Below are 14432 nucleotides of genomic sequence, written 5' to 3'. Positions count from 1 at the left end.
TTACATGAAGAAAGATTTGAAATATTGGAGCTTTCCACTGGAAAGTTAAAAGGGAAAATTGAACGAAGATCAAAAATCCTGAAGAAGGTAAACCTAGAAAAATAGTTCAGAATTTTTCTTAAGGATGAGATAGCTCGGCATTTTGAAAATAATGATGAGATTGGGCATAATCAGCATGGATTCATAGAAGGGAAATCACGTTTGACAAACCTATTGGAGTTTTTGAGGATGTTAGATTAGAAAAGGAGGACCCATTGGATGTGGTGTATTTGGATTTTCAGGTGGCTTTTGATAAGGTCCCACACAGGGCATTAAAATGAGAGTTCATGGGATTGGGGGAAAACACACCGGTGTGAATCGAGAGATTGGTTCACAATCAGAAAGCAGTCGGGATAAACAATTAATTTTCAGGTGGGCAGGCTGTGACTTAACGGGGCAGTGTAAGGAACAGTGCTTGGGTGTCACACATTCACAACCTATATCAATGATTTGGAAGTGGGGACCAAATGTAATATTGGGCGGCACGGTAGCACAGTGGTTAGTACCGTTGCTTCACAGCGCCAGGGTCCCAGGTTCGATTCCCGGCTTGGGTCACTGTCTGTGCAGAATCTGCACCTTCCCCCCGTGTCTGCGTGGGTTTCCTCCGGGTGCTCCGGTTTCCTCCCACAAGTCCCGAAAGACGTGCTATTAGGTAATTTGGACGTTCCGAATTCTCCCTCTGTGCACCCGAACAGGCGCCGGGATGTGGCGACTAGGGGATTTTCACAGTAACTTCATTGCAGTGTTAATGTAAGTCTACTTGTGACAATAATAAAGATTATTACATTACAGAGACTCCCAGCTACCCCCCATTACAGAGACTCACACCAGAAATATCCCCATAAAGAGACCCCCCCGTCAGAACTTCCCTCCTCCCCCCCCCCCCCCCCCCAATACAAAGACCCCCACTAGATACCCCTGTCTGGAAGTTAGAGAGCAGACCAGACAGAGACAGTAAAAAAAAAAATATCACTGCTTTAAAGTTCACCAGTACAATAGACCTGCTGGCTCAGGCAGAGAAAGCAGCCCTTGTAAATTCCTAAAAAGTGAAAACTACATCAGCTGGGCTTAAACCCCCTCAGACCTTTGATCTGCAAGGCTTCCAGGCACATCAATGAGAATTGGTTTTACTAGGCGGCGATTGACAGCTTGCACACATTCAGCTGTTGTTTGAATGGATCCCAAGTACCCTGCTGTGAAACTAACCGCAATGTTTATAAACATCTAGGTATAAGTGACACCTCTTGGAGCACATCAAAAGAAGTTTCTGCAGAGGAAAAAGAGGATGTGAGAGCACTTAACAAGTCCCTTTCTTAAATAAAGCGGAGGTGAGCTGAGATAATCCTTGTGTTTGGAAGAATGAGAAGCGATCTCATAGAAGTCTACAAATTTCTTAAAGTGCTCGAAAGGGTAGATGCAGGTAGGATGTTTCTCCTGGTTGTGGGGGGGGGGGGGATGTCTACGACCAGGATACGTGGTCATTTAGGACAGGGGAGGAGGTGGAACTTCCCTAGTCCGAGGTGGTGAATCTTTGGAATTCTCTACCCCAGTGGGCTGTGGGAGCCGCAGTCGTTTTGTGCTGTCGTGAAGCACGCTGATGTTATCTTCAAGGGTATTGAACACGGAAGACCAGTGAGGGTGTACAGTTTTGCTTTGGCTTGGAGGAGACATATGAAACCCCAGTGAGAAACCCCAGTGAGAGTAAACAGCCCAGTCAACGTGTAACAATTATTAAAGACTATTTATTAGAGTAAAGACGACACAAATACACATGAACAGGGCGACTCTACTCTCAGACAATTACGGTATATGAATTACTACACACATACAAACACACAGTTTATGTATTTCAAAATATATCTGCAATCCCTAACCTCAAGGCTACCCCATTTCCCCAAACAACATCCAAATTAAATAAATAAACCTATAAATTATACCAACTTATAATAACCACACAATATAGGGATGATAACACATAATATGGGGATGATAATCAAGGCTGGGTAACATCTTTTCCTGGTCCAGCGAAGATATTTAAACTGCCTTTACAAAGGTTTTCTGCACTGCCTTGGCTCTAAGAGTTAGAGGGTGTTCGATGTAAAACTTGGCCTTCAGGCTTGGTGGCCGGAAAGTGGCATGTCTGCTTTTGCCTTCTCGATGTTAACTGGTCTCCATTGCTTCTGAGGGTCTGGTCAATTATTCTCCTTTGATTGCGGCTGTCTGCCCCCATCAACTTCATTGATCTAGACATTAACATATGTATACCTTGTTGATTTTCCCAATCGTCTATGTAAATTGTTCCTAAACATAAGTCATTCACTCATTCACACCTGATTCTTATCTGAACTCCCTTCTAAACTGGGAGAGAAGCATCTAATTATGGCCTTTTGAATACTGGCTACTGCTGTCTCCAGGCAGATTTCTACTTGTTGCTGGGCACCTCACATCCTATTCGGTTTTATTAACTTCATTTTACTGCTGTTGCTAGGCAAATTCATGATATGTTCCCCCGTTTTTAAAACTGAAATGTCTCAATTTGAAAGAAGTTCCTTTCCTCCACCCTCTCCTTATTAGTTCCATCTTATTAAGTATTACGAAATTCAAGAGCGTGCATTACCAGAGAAGATACCCCAGAAAGTACCCCCCCCCCTCCTTTCCCAAATGTCTCCTTTATGCTTGGGATAAAGCATCCGCAATTACATTTTCTCTCCCGTCCACATGAAAAGATTTTTAAGTTACACAGCTGCGATAGCAAACTCCATCGGAATAACCGGGTGCTCCGATCTCGCTTAAAGTTTTTTTTCCGGTGGTGGGTTCCAAGTAGTCCCAAATGGCCTGTATTTTTGCACCTTGTTGGGCCATTTAACCATCTGCCACTGTGTTCCCAGATATGAAATTTTGGGTCTGAGCAAATTCACTTTTTGCTAGCTTCACACAAGATTGGCTTCTTCTCAGTGGTCCAACAGTTCCTTAGCTGGGGTGTAGATGCTCTTCCCAATTCTGGCTGACCACCACTCGGTCATTAATGCATACAGCACAGTGACTCCATACTCGAATCATTCTGTTCATGAGCCTTTGAAAAGTTCTGCAGCGTTCTTCATCGCTTGAATTGACAGTGTTGGGGTGTCATCAAAGCGGACATCTCCTTTGCGCTCTCATTCAGAGGTACTCGCCAATAGCCCTTTAGCAGGTCTACTTTGGTGATGAATTTTGATCGTCACTTTCGGTCCAGTCTTCTGAACATGGAATACAAAACAAATTCCTCTGGGCTACGGCATTACCCGCCTGTAGTCCACGCACGGTCTCTGGGTTCTATCCGGTACAGACACCATGGTGATAGGGGAGCTCCAATCACTAGAAGTCATTTCAATAAGGTCAGTCCTGAGCATATACTCAATTTCCTCTGTACCGGCGATAACTTTGCTGGATTTAACCTATATGGATGTTGTTTGATTGGAACCGTGTCCCCCACATCGATGTCATGTATTGCTAACCCCGTTCTACCTGGGTTATTGCCGCCAATAGCATGTATAGGATGCAGTAACTCTGTCATGTCGCTCCGGCTCTTATCTGGGAGATGACTTAACCATTGGTATAAATGTTCCAAAGCTTCCTCAGTGTCGAACTGAATTATAGGGAAGTCACTGTCAGAATTTGACCCTTTGCCGACCCCCTGCTTTATTATTAACAAGATCTCCTGCTTGTTCTCATCTCCTCTAACCCAATACCTTTTTAAAATGTTCACGTGACACATGCTGTGTGATTTGTGTCTGTGTCTATCTGCGGTGTGTACCAGATGGTTTGCCTCACTTAATTTCCCTTCACAGCCCCCTGAATCGAGCTTTCAAGGGTTTGCCTGACGCAGGTAACAACATGAGCACTCTCTCTCCGGGTATCAAACTCTGATGTCAGCCCTGGTTTTTACTCCCTGCTGGGCTGGTTTTAAATGATTTCCTTTCGAAATTCAATCAACCTCTTTAAATTGAATACATGTGCCTCAAATTCGGTGTCTGGCTCATTCTCATTTTGATGATGGCTAAAAATGGTACCAGATAACCTGATCTCATTGGCCTCATCGTGGGTCCTCATCGTGGGTTCACAAATTTGCCCTCTTTTGCCTCAGCTTACAAGCCTCTGATTGCCACAAAGTCCAGAAATACTCCAGAGGGTCTGTTTGTAATTTCTCTGTGGTAGGATTCTCTACCGCCTGTTCAACTACAGTAGGCACCACTACCATCTGGGATCTCTCCATATCATTCTCTACAATGAACAGAATGCCTGCAATAGGCAAGGTTTTGACCACGTCTACTACTTCCCCTGTCTTCAAGCTACTCTATAAGCTTATTCTTACTAAAGGAATTGATTTCCTTTCTCAGAGAATGCTGCTGACCAGAACCTTTTCCTTTAATGTCCCTTCTGGACAACAAATATCTTTATCGTACAGCGTTGGAGATTCTCATGGGTCTGTATCTCATTTTATTTTAATATCTTTTCCCCGTTGACCCCGTCCATACGGAAATATTTTACCCTGGCATACAAATTCTATAAACAAATCCGCCACTCTGCCCTTGTGCAAGTTGTGCACACAGTTTCCTTCCTATTGCCTGCATACAAATCCTATCTGCTTCTCCTCTTCTCCAGTCACTAGTTTCATATTTCCCATTTTAAGATTTGTAACCCCAACTGGCCGATTGTTTAAACCCCAGCCCAGTGATTTTGTGTGGCCAATCGTTTTACAAAGAAAACATCTGACCTTTTTCATCTCCAGTCCAAAGATGTGCAGGTTAGGTGGATTGGCCATGATAAATTGCCCTTAGTGTCCAAAATTGCCCTTAGTGTTGGGTGGAGTTACTGGGTTATGGGGATAGGGTGGAGGTGTTGACCTTGGGTAGGGTGCTCTTTCCAAGAGCCGGTGCAGACTCGATGGGGCGAATGGCCTCCTTCTGCACTGTAAATTCTATGAAATCTCTCTCACCCCTCCAGCAGACTCTGTTGTATTTTGTGGTCAATCCTCCTTGGAGTGTCTGACCACTCCCCCTCTGGTTGACCAGTCCTCTGTTTCCTTCCCAATTTCCAGCTTTCTTCGATTTAAAATTGGGTCAAAAGAAAGGTTTTGATCGATGAACCAGCTCATAACCGTCCGCAACCCCCCCATGGCTTGTGTGGCAGTTCAAACTTTCTGTTCCTCAACAGGAGTTCTAATCATACCGGGGAGCGAATCTTTAAATTCCTCCCGCAGAATTCTCTCTCTAATGGGCTGCAGAGGTTCCTCCTATTTTCATTGCTCATACCCACCTATCAAAATGACTTTTGAATTCTCTATTCTTTTTACTTTTTTAAATATCATCTTTTTATTAGTGTCACAAGTAGGGTTACATTAACATTGCAATGAAGTTACTGTGAAAATCCCCTCGTCGCCACATTTCGGCGCCTGTTCGGGTACACAGAGGGAGAATTCAGAATGTCCAATTCACTTAACAAGCACGTCTTTCGGGACTTGTGGGAGGAAACCGGAGCACCCGAAGGAAACCCACGCAGACACGGGGAGAACGTGCAGACTCCGCACAGACAGTGACCCAAGCCGGGAATCGAACCTGGGACCCTAGTGCTGTGAAGCAACAGTGCTAACAACTGTGCTACTTTTGAAGCACAAAATATGTCTCGGCAACTTGCTCATCGAATTTCAGTCGAGCTTGTACATATCGGAGCATCTCCCCACTCAGTCCCCATCGAGAACCACCTTCCTTCGCCCTCTGCTGTAACCTTTCGGTGGCTGCTGACAGTGTGTGAAATTGGAAGTCTCTTTTTCTCTCTCTTCCTTTCCTGCATCTCTAACTGATTAATTTCTACGTCTCTTTGTAATTGAAGCTTCTCTATTTCAATATCCTCGCTTCTCGAAATTCTGCGTCCGGCTAACCCCTCTCCTATATTTAAATGTGTTGCTGAGCTTTCCGTTATCTAAGCCGTCTTCACTCCTGTCGATAAGACTACTTCCAATTTATCTGCCAATTCCATCAATTGGGTTTTAGGAACACTTTTCAAACTTACTACGGTTTCATAGAATTTTTTTTCATAGAATTTACAGTGCAGAAGGAGGCCATTCAGCCCATCGAGTCTGCACCGGCTCTTGGAAAGAGCACCCTACCCAAGATCCACACCTCCACCCTATCCCCATAACCCAGCAACCCCACCTAACACTAAGGGCAATTTAGAATGGCCAATCCACCTAACCTGCACATCTTTGGACTGTGGGAGGAAACCGGAGCACCCGGAGGAAACCCACGCACACACGGGGAGGATGTGCAGACTCCGCACAGACAGTGACCCAAGCCGGAATCGAACCTGGGACCCTGGAGCTGTGAAGCAATTGTGCTATCCACAATGCTACCGTGCTGCCCATTGGCTATGTCCAGATCAGATTGAGCTGGATCAAGGGTCTCTATTGCAGCCGCCTTACGAATGTAACACGTTCTTACTCGGCACCATCCATTATATTCAAAAGTCAAAAATTCCCTACGCCCAAGGAATTAGCTTATTAAGACCCCCAACTTTCCGCCATGAAACACGTTGACGTTATCTGAGAGGGTATTCCACCTCGGAACATCGGTTTGTGGGGGTGGATCGTTTTATTTTGTTTTGGTGGGAGGAGACAAGTGAAACTCCAGTGAGAGTAAACAGCCCAGTCGTCATGTAACAATTATTAAAGACTGTTTATTGAAGTAAAGTAAAGATAAACACACACAAACAGGACCACGCATTTTTTCAATTAGTTTTTCCAATTAAAGGGGCAATTTATCGTGGCCATTCCACCGACCCTGCACATCTTTGGGCTGTGGGGGTGAGACCCACGCAGACACAGGGAGAATGTGCAAACTCCACACGGACAGTGACCCGGGGGCTGGGATCGAATCCGGGTCCTCAGCCCCGTGAGGCAGCAGTGCTAACCACTGCGCCGCCCTTAAACAGGACTCTATTCTCAGACAATTACAGTGTATGAATTACTAAACACACACACATGTACCCCTAGTTCCAAAATATATCTACAATACCCGAACTTCTTAAGGCTTCCCCTGTACCCCAAACAACATCCAAATGAAATAAATACAAGCTAAAAGCTCAGCTTATAGTTGCCACACAGTACAGCGAATGCCTTTTCCTGGTCCAGTGAAAACATTTGAACTGCCTTTATGAAGGTACATCTACTGCTGTCTCCAGGCAGATCTCTACTTGTTGCTGGACATCTCACATCCTATTATATTTTTTTAAACTTCATTTTATTGCTGCTAGGCAAATTCATGACAGTGTGTTTAAAGCAAATGTCAATATATTTCTCCATACCGGTGGCATTAAGAGATACGGGTATAGTGCGAGAAGATGGCATGGAGGTAGAAAATCAGCCATGATCTAGTTAAATGGTAGAGCAGACTCGATGGGCCGAATGACCTACTCCGGCTCCTATGTTCCTATTTCCACCATTTGAAAGGGCCATTGGATTAATGAAAGGAGCAGTCAAGAGAATTTTATTCTTTATACAGAGGATTTTCAGGATATGAAATGTTTCACCAGGCACTATATAATTGGGAACGTGGGTAAGAAGCTAAAAGGGGCTGGTTTAGCACACTGGGCTAAATCGCTGGCTTTGAAAGCAGACCAAGGCAGGCCAGCAGCACGGTTCAATTCCCATACCAGCCTCGCCGAACAGGTGCCGGAATGTGGCGACTAGGGGCTTTTCACAGTAACTTCATTGAAGCCTACTTGTGACAATAAGCAATTTTCATTTCATTGCATTTCAAAAAGAGTTGCTGAATTGTATTTATAAAGGATAGCTCCACAGAAATGATGGTCGATTTCCTTCTCGGCTACATGACGGAAATACACCGCGTTTCCAACATAGAGCCTGTGGTAGTATGTATTAGGGTCATGTGGGACTGTGAAGCCGTGATGCTATTGGCTGACAGATCCCGGGGGTTGGTTGGCTGTTGACTCCTGGCTCCGCCCTGAAGGCGGAGTATAAGAACCCGAGCTTCTCCCCGCCGCTCCATTCTGTTGCTGAACTGCTGGGGACAAGTCTCGCTTAATAAAGCCTCATCGACTTCATCTCTACTCGTCTCTCTCGTAAGTCATTGTGCGCTACAATTTATTAAGCGAGCTTAAAGGACTATGGAGCTCCGGATCGCCCCGGAATGCCTGCGGATCAGCCCCCACGCAGCGAACTCGGCAGCAGTTTTTAAACACTGGCAAGCTTGTTTTGAAGGCTACCTCCGAACGGCCCCCGGCCGGATCACAGAAGACCAGAAAATGCAGGTCCTGCATTCGAGGGTAAGCCCGGAAATTTACCCTCTCATAGAAGACGCAGAGGATTTCCCGACGGCGCTCGCAGCACTGAAGAGCATCTATGTTCGCCCCGTGAACCAGGTCTACGCACGCTACCAACTCGCAACGAGGCGGCAAAGTCCCGGAGAATTGTTAGCGGAATTCTACGCCGCGCTGCTAATTTTGGGACAGGGCTGCAGCTGCCCGCCGGTGAACGCGATTGAACACACGGACATGCTAATTCGCGATGCGTTTGTGGCAGGTATGAACTCTCCCCAAATCCGCCAAAGACTTTTAGAAAAAGAGTCGCTAGGACTCTCAGAGGCACGGGCCCTTGCAGCTTCCCTAGATGTGGCCTCGCAAAACGCCCGCGCCTACGGCCCTGACCGCGCGGCAGCCCCTTGGGCTCCGTGGACCCCCATCGCGCCAAACCCCCCCCCCCTCACAGGCTTGCGCGGTTAAAGCGCCAGATCATCCCGGGGGGGCCCGCTGCTATTTCTGCAGGCAAGCGAAACACCCCCGGCAGTGCTGCCTGGCCCGCGCAGCTATTTGCAAAAGCTGCAGCAAGAAGGGCCATTACGCGGCTGTGTGCCGGTCCCGGGGGGTCGCCGCAATCCCCGGAGAAGAACGAGCCCAGCGCGTCCCAAACGCTCCCCAACCCCCCCCCCCCAACGTCCCGTGTGCGACCCGCGGGCGCCGCCATTTTGGGTCCCGGCCACCACGAGGGGAGGATGGGCGCCGCCATCTTGTGACTCCCCAGCCACGTGCGATTCATGGGGCGGCCATTTTGTCCACCCCCGACCACGTGCGATCCATGGGGGCGGCCATTTTGTCCACTCCCGGCCGCGTGCGATTCATGGATGCCGCCATCTTGGATGACAACAAAGGACCCCAGCATCGACGGCTCCACGGGGTCCGAAGAAGACGCCGCGACACTACTACCACGACTGGCTTCGGTGACGCTGGATCAATCACGGCCCCGGACGCTCCAGACGACGACAACAACGGTGCTGGTCAACGGATACGAGACATCATGCCTGATCGACTCCGGGAGCACTCATTCACCCCGACACGGTAAGACGCTGTTTCCTGACCATCCATCCAATTACGCAAAAGATTTCCCTAGCTGCAGGATCCCACTCCGTAGAGATCAAAGGGTTCTGCACCGCGAACCTAACGGTGCAAGGGAGGGAGTTTAAAAACTACAGGCTCTACGTCCTTCCCCAACTCTGCGCGCCCACATTACTGGGATTAGATTTCCACTGTAACCTGCAGAGCCTAACATTTCAATTCGGCGGCCCAATACCCCCACTCACTATCTGCGGCCTCGCAACTCTCAAGGTTGAACCCCCATCCTTGTTTGCAAACCTCACCCTGGATTGCAAACCCGTCGCCACTAGGAGCAGACGGTACAGCGCCCAGGACCGGATATTTATTCGGTCTGAAGTCCAGCGGTTGCTGAAGGAAGGCATAATCCAGGCCAGCAATAGTCCCTGGAGAGCCCAGGTGGTAGTAGTAAAGACCGGGGAAAAGCAAAGGATGGTCATAGACTATAGCCAGACCATCAACAGGTACACACAGCTAGATGCGTACCCTCTCCCCCGCATATCCAACATGGTAAATCGGATTGCCCAGTATAAGGTTTTCTCCACCGTGGACCTCAAGTCCGCCTACCACCAGCTCCCCATCCGCCCAGGTGACCGCAAGTACACAGCCTTCGAGGCAGACGGGCGTCGATACCACTTCCTAAGTGTCCCATTTGGTGTCATGAACGGGGTCTCGGTCTTCCAACGGGAGATGGACCGAATGGTTGACCAGCACGGGTTGCAGGCCACGTTCCCGTATCTCGACAACATAACCATCTGCGGCCATGATCAGCAGGACCACGACGCCAACCTCCAAAAATTCATCCAGACCGCTAACGCCTTGAACCTCACATATCACGAGGAAAAGTGCGTTTTTAGCACAAACCGGCTGGCCATCCTGGGATACGTAGTGCGCAATGGGATAATAGGCCCCGACCCCGAACGCATGCACCACCTCATGGAATTTCCCCTCCCCCACTGCTCCAAAGCCCTGAAACGTTGCCTGGGGTTCTTTTCATATTACGCCCAGTGGGTCCCCCAGTATGCAGACAAGGCCCGCCCGCTAATACAGACCACTACCTTCCCCCTGTCGACAGAGGCTCGCCAGGCCTTCAGCCGCATCAAAGCGGATATCGCAAAGGCCACAATGCGCGCCATCGACGAGTCCCTCCCCTTCCAGGTTGAGAGCGACGCCTCCGATGTAGCTCTGGCGGCCACCCTTAACCAAGCGGGCAGACCCGTGGCCTTTTTCTCCCGAACCCTCCACGCCTCAGAAATCCGCCACTCCTCAGTGGAAAAGGAAGCCCAAGCCATAGTGGAAGCTGTGCGACATTGGAGGCATTACCTGGCCGGCAGGAGATTCACTCTCCTCACCGACCAACGGTCGGTAGCCTTCATGTTCGATAATGCACAGCGGGGCAAAATTAAAAATGACAAGATCTTAAGGTGGAGGATCGAGCTCTCCACCTTCAACTACGAGATCTTGTACCGTCCCGGAAAGCTGAACGAGCCGTCCGATGCCCTATCCCGCGGCACATGTGCCAACGCACAAATAGACAGTCTCCAAGCCCTCCACGAGGACCTCTGCCACCCGGGGGTCACTCGGTTCTACCATTTTGTAAAGTCCCGCAACCTCCCCTACTCCGTGGAGGAGGTCCGTACAGTCACCAGGAACTGCCACATCTGCGCGGAGTGCAAACCGCACTTTTTCAGGCCGGATAGAGCGCACCTGATTAAGGCTTCCCGCCCCTTTGAAAGCCTCAGTCTGGATTTCAAAGGGCCCCTCCCCTCCACCGACCGCAACACATACTTCCTGAACGTGGTGGACGAGTACTCCCGTTTCCCCTTCGCCATCCCCTGCCCCGACATGACAGCGGCCACAGTCATTAAAGCCCTTGGCACCATATTCACACTGTTCGGTTGCCCCGCATATATCCATAGCGACAGGGGGTCCTCCTTCATGAGTGACGAGCTGCGCCAGTTCCTGCTCAGCAAGGGCATAGCCTCGAGCAGGACGACCAGCTACAACCCCCGGGGGAACGGGCAAGTAGAGAGGGAGAACGGCACGGTCTAGAAGACCGTCCTACTGGCCCTACGGTCCAGGGATCTCCCAGTTTCCCGGTGGCAGGAGGTCCTCCCGGACGCTCTCCACTCCATCCGGTCGCTGCTGTGTACCACCACTAACCAAACGCCTCATGAGGAGCCTCCTTGTCTTCCCCAGGAAGTCCTCCTCCGGAACGTCGCTGCCGACCTGGCTGGCGGCCCCAGGACCCACCTTGCTCCGGAAACATGTGCGGGCGCACAAGTCGGACCCGTTGGTCGAGAGGGTTCACCTCCTCCACGCGAACCCGCAGTACGCCTACGTGGCGTACCCCGACGGCCGACAGGACACGGTCTCCCTGCGAGACCTGGCGCCCGCCGGCAACACACACACCCCCCCGACACCGATCATCCCCTCCCTGCCACCGGCGCACCCCGCGACCGCCCCCTTCCCGGGAGGATCGGTCCTCCTCCCGTGTCCGCCCAGGAGTGAAACAGGAACAAACACCGAAACGCTCCCGGAGACGACAACGCCGGAACAAGCACCTGCACCACCACCGGGGCTGAGGCGATCGACGAGGAAGACCAGACCGCCCGCTCGACTCGTGGCATCGGCGTGACACCAAGAATGTTGTTGGACTGTAACAAAAATTTTTTCTCTTACTAATATGTAAATAGTTTCACAAACTTCACAAACCTTGTACATAGCCCAGTGTAGGGCTAAAACTGTAATGACATGCCCGAAATTTTCCTCCCAGGACCAGCCTTGTAAACCCCTACCACCATGCGAACCACCACCCCGCCGGGTTCATTTTTTAACAAGGGGTGAATGTGGTAGTATGTATTAGGGGTCATGTGGGACTGTGAAGCCGTGATGCTATTGGCTGACAGATCCCGGGTCCTGGTTGGCTGTTGACTCCTGGCTCCGCCCTGAAGGCGGAGTATAAGAACCCGAGCTTCTCCCCGCCGCTCCATTCTGTTGCTGAACTGCTGGGAACAAGTCTCGCTTAATAAAGCCTCATCGACTTCATCTCTACTCGTCTCTCTCGTAAGTCATTGTGCGCTACAGAGCCGAACTGCTCCACGAGCCCCCACCCATCCCTCTTCATTTCACTCCTTCTCCATTTCCTTCTATCCCTTCCTCACTCTCGTGGTTTCCAGGCTTCCTCTACATCATTCACCCGAGTCACTCTCTGTGGGGGTGAGCTCCATTCTCCCGACGCTTTGTCTACTATGTACGTTCTGCGTACGTTCCCTTGGCCGCAGAAAAATGCTTTTCACTGTATTTTGGCACATGTGACAATAAATATCAATCAATCAGAAAATGTTTCTCCTGAATTCCTGAAATGGTTCATTAGCGACAGTCTTGTGATTTTGGCCTGTAACATATGTCACAATACCTTGCTTTCTATGCTCTCTCGTTGCTCTGTAGTTTTAATATATATTGTATAATTTTATTCATGAATGTACTGGAAATTTGAGTTGAACAAATGGTAGCGGAAACTCTGATTTTAATTGTGTCTTTTTAAAATTCCTCAAGGTTAAAATTGTTATGAATATGAATCGCGATCCAATCAGTGTCCAGAGCCAGGGGAATCCTCTAAAGATTAGAGCCAGATCTTTCCGAGTGAAATTAGGAAACACCTCTTTTTTAAATTCATTTATGGGATGTGGGCTCGGCTGGGCGGGCCAGCATTTATTGCCCATCCCTGAGGGCACTTAAGAGTCAACCACATTGCTGTGCGTCTGGAGTCACAAGTAGGCCAGGCCGGGTAAGGACGGCAGATTTCCTTCCCTAAAGGAGATTAGTGAACCAAATGGGTTTTTAACGACAATCGACGATGGTTTCATGGTCACCATTCGACTTTTAATTCCAGATTTTTTTAATTGAATTCAAATTCCACCATCTGCCGGGGTGCGATTCGAACCCGGAACCCCAGAGAATGACTCTGGGTCTCTGGATTACTCGCCCAGCGACATTACCACTACGCCACTGCCTCTTATGTCCACCTGCGGTGTTTTAGAGGTTTGGAATGCACTTCCATATACACAGTTGATGCTGGACCAATTGTTAATTTTTGATCCAAGACTGAGATTTTTGTTAACCAAAACAAGTAAATGGGATTAGGTCACTCACCGGTCAGGATCTCGATGAATGGACAGGCTCGAGGAGCTGACTGACCTCCTCCTGTTCCTATGTTTTGAATCGTTAGGACCGAGATACACAGATTAATGGGGAGACTGTGTAAAATGCTCATGGCTGCTGGGTTTGCACTTGTGTGTGAAATGCGGACTTGACAAATGTTGATAAAACTCATAGTTGTGAACCTTTGATTATTTACTGGGTCTATTAACCTCCACCAGCCTTTACTCAAATTGTTCTATTCACCCACAAATGATAAAACCGCCTATTTCTCTCTCAAATTAGCAAAATAGTCCACATTTTCTTAAAATCTTACTGGAAAGAATTGATAAAAGACATGAAACGGATGTAAGACACAGGTCATCGCAAAAGGATACCTTGGTAACGTATGGCCACTGTATTGGAAATTCTTCTTAGTCACATACCTGGCTTGCTAACAAATTGACAGTAGGAGGGGTTCCACTCACAGCACAGGTGACAGGTTAACTATTGTCAACCACACCCACAATAACTCCGGAATGTCACCACATTCCAATGGCATTACGTAACACATACTTCTTTGCATTTTTCTGTTTTCTCTAACAAGTCACCAGGAATAACAAATCAAACAAAAAAATGTTAGCCTTCAAACAAACCCACAGCAAATATCACGATCCTCTCAACCTCCAGAAGGCCAAACCCAGCTGGCAATTCTTGGTGCTACACCCAAAACGTTTAAAAACTTAACACAAACTTGCAGAATTTTGTGACAGTTGGTAAATAGAAACCCATTTTTCAGACTAAGAGTCACCTTGCTCAATTCCAGCTTCACC

At 48.6% G+C, this 14432-nt stretch overlaps 1 protein-coding gene across 4 annotated transcripts in view; it reads right to left on the bottom strand.

Moving 5' to 3' along the window:
• btc (betacellulin, epidermal growth factor family member) overlaps positions 1–14432 on the bottom strand; it is a 106875-nt gene that overhangs the window by 25182 nt on the left and 67261 nt on the right. The window lies entirely within an intron of this gene.

This window comes from Scyliorhinus torazame, chromosome 3, assembly GCF_047496885.1.
Source record: "Scyliorhinus torazame isolate Kashiwa2021f chromosome 3, sScyTor2.1, whole genome shotgun sequence".
Taxonomy (NCBI): Eukaryota; Metazoa; Chordata; class Chondrichthyes; order Carcharhiniformes; family Scyliorhinidae; genus Scyliorhinus; species Scyliorhinus torazame.
The sequence above is the reverse complement of the archived record's forward strand: the minus strand, read 5'-3'. Positions and strand labels throughout refer to the sequence as shown.